The following is a 2928-nucleotide window of genomic DNA, read 5'->3' as shown; positions in this document are numbered from 1 at the left end:
TAATTGTATCTTTCTTATTTAATAAAAAAAGGAAAAAGTACTGTCCAAAAGCAGAGACTTAAGACGCCCACGAGGTGGATAATGAGCCGCTTAAAATCATGCTAGGAAAAACTATTAACTAAAATATATGCACAGTATTATGACAAGCGAGGACACCGAGAGAAAGGTTGTGTACAATATAACCCCATCTCAAAAACGAATTTCAAGTGACCAGAAGGGGGGGTGCTAACGTTCTCTTTCTCGATCTGGGTGCCGGACGCCCACGTATTTACACTCCGTGAAAACGCACGGCCGCTTTTCCGATATGTGTGCTATCCATCAATCCAAAGAGCAAAACTCTATTTGGGATTATTCCCAGCCAGGAAAACTCTGCAAAAAGAAATACCGCGCACGAGCATCTATGAGCAGGTCACCTCCGGCTGGGGGGTTTCGGGTACCCCAACTGTCTTCCCGGTGTTGTTAGGACCCTCATCAAAGAAAATGCTTCCTGTGACACTTTGCAAAGAATAAAACCGCGGCGCCTTCGCAGCCTGGGGGTCGAGGCCCGCGCGTGCCGGCTGGGGGGTGGGGGGCGCCCCCTCGCGCAGGGTCCTCGGCCCCTCGCCGCCGCTGTCCGCGGAGCGGGCGGAGGGCCGGCCGAGGGCGGCTCCCCGGAACTCGGGAGCTGCCGCCGGCCTCCCCCGGGCCGCCGCAGCCGGGCCCCGCGGCCGCACCCGGGCGCCCCCTGCACCGGGGCTCCGGCGGGGCGGGCTCGGCGGCGGCGCGGCGCTCGGGATCCGCGGCCCCGGCGCGCGGCTTTCCCGGAAGCGGAGGAGCGGGCGGCCGGCGCTCCTCCCTTTGGGCGAGCGCCGGAGCTCCGGGGGGACCGTGCCTCCCCGCCTAGGTGTTCCGAGCCGCGGGACCGTGCCGGCACAGCGAGGCCTTTAGCGACGCAGACGCGTCTACTCGCTGTGACCTCGTGGCGCAATGGTAGCGCGTCTGACTCCAGATCAGAAGGTTGCGTGTTCAAGTCACGTCGGGGTCATGGTCCCTTTTTTTCTTCCCCGAGCTACGGAGGGCTGGCCGAGGCGCTGCAGAAGCCGCAGGGGAGACGTTCGGCCTCGGGCGCCCGTGGTTAAACCTCCAGCAGGCGGAAAACCCCGCTCTTTTTTCCTTGCATCGCGAATACAGGGTTTCCGCAAGCGACTGCGAGAGGCGGAGGTTGCTTCTGGATTCCGATAGGAGGCGCCGCGGCCAGCGCGGAGTGACCCCCGCCCGCGCGCTGGTGGCCGCCCTGCCCCCACCCCCCCCGCAATTCAGCACTGGCCCCTGGAGTTACCAGCCCCCATCCTCCTTCCCCTCCCCCAACGCACTTGGGGCCCTCGGAACCCCACCTATGGGAAGATATAATGCGCCCCTGGAGGGGACTCTCGTCCGGGAAGTGACACCTCGTCCCAAGAAGGACTGGGTGCCTTTTGCAGGTGTCTCCTTGCTCGCCCTACCCACCTCTTTTGTCTCTCCGCCCCAATGTTCCCTCTCACCTGCATTGTTACACCACTTGCAGAAGCTCTGTGGATTTAGCCACAGCCATAAGGCCAAGATATGCACCTCAGTATTGTTTGCTAATAGTTACAAACAAAAGATCAAAACCAAAAAAGCGCTTCCTGTCCACCAGTAGAGGGATGTATAGGAGAAAAAAAAAAAGCAAGTTGCATAAAAATTCCAACGCGTACTGTATATGTTAATAATATATAGTTATTATATATCCATATTAGAATATGGACGGGAATTGCTCACACTAATTCTAGGGTGTAGTTACCTCTGGGGAATGAGGAGGAAGAAGGGATGGAGACAGAGTCTCACTTTGTTTTTTTTTAATAAGCACCCCCCAAAATGTTAACATTAAATCTAGTTATTAGAGGGTACATAGAATCTAATATGAAACATGGGTTCCAGATCAGAATTCACCCTACCTGCATAGTCCAAAACCTCCAAGTCAAAAAATTATTTTATAATTTCCCAGGTCAGTAGGACCCACAGCATGCTGGCAGGAGCCCTGAAAGAAATACACCCTCAAAACAGGCCTCTGGCTTTAAAGTACCAGTCAAAATACACTCATATTTTAAAAGAAAATAAGAGAGAAGACCTTTTGTGTAGGAACCAGCAAAATCAGGTCCAGAGACTGGGGATTCTCAGATACTGAGTGTACAATGGTTATGTTTAATCTTTTAAAAACGAAAGAGGACTACAAAATTAACAGAACAAGAAACAAGAAGAATGACTCTGGTATGTTTTAAAAATAGCTAAAAAGGGGGTGCCTGGGTGGCACAGCGGTTGGGCGTCTGCCTTCGGCTCAGGGCGTGATCCCGGCGTTATGGGATCGAGCCCCACATCAGGCTCCTCCGCTGTGAGCCTGTTTCTTCCTCTCCCACTCCCTCTACTTGTGTTCCCTCTCTCGCTGGCTGTCTCTATCTCTGTCAAATAAATATTAAAAAAAATAGCTAAAAAGAAAATTCTAGAAATGAAAGATTTAATATTTGATATTAGAAACACACAGGTACATTATCCAGCAGATTAGACAGGCAGAACTGAAACAAAATAATTAAATAAAATATCATGGTGGTTCAAAATATGTTTGTAAATTTTGGCATTCCCTCCAAAAGGTGATGCCTAATTCTCTTTCCCTTGGGTATGGGTTGAACTTAACGCCTTTCATCTCACAAACAGAAAAAGGAGAAGTTATGGTGTGTGCCTTTGGACACTTAGTCATAAAAGAACTGTGGTTTCCCACCTCTCTCTCTGGATCGCTTGCTCCGAGAAAGCCAGCTGCCATATTGCAAGAACATTTCTGAAATTCTGCAGAGGTTCACTTGACGATGAATTGAAGCCTCCAGCCAACAGCATCACGAGGAATCCCCACTCAGACTCTTGGAGGACTGCAGCCCCTGT

At 51.9% G+C, this 2928-nt stretch overlaps 1 non-coding gene across 1 annotated transcript; it reads left to right on the top strand.

The window, feature by feature from the left end:
• Positions 1–952: 952 nt before the first annotated feature.
• TRNAW-CCA (transfer RNA tryptophan (anticodon CCA)) lies at positions 953–1024 on the top strand. The gene has a single exon. It is a non-coding gene; the product is annotated as a tRNA-Trp (tRNA).
• The last annotated feature ends 1904 nt before the right edge of the window (positions 1025–2928 follow it).

Source organism: Ursus americanus, chromosome 14 (assembly GCF_024610735.1).
Source record: "Ursus americanus isolate L20-20 chromosome 14, mUrsAme1.1.p, whole genome shotgun sequence".
Taxonomy (NCBI): Eukaryota; Metazoa; Chordata; class Mammalia; order Carnivora; family Ursidae; genus Ursus; species Ursus americanus.
Note: the sequence above shows the minus strand (reverse complement) of the source record. Positions and strands in the feature narration are given on the sequence as shown.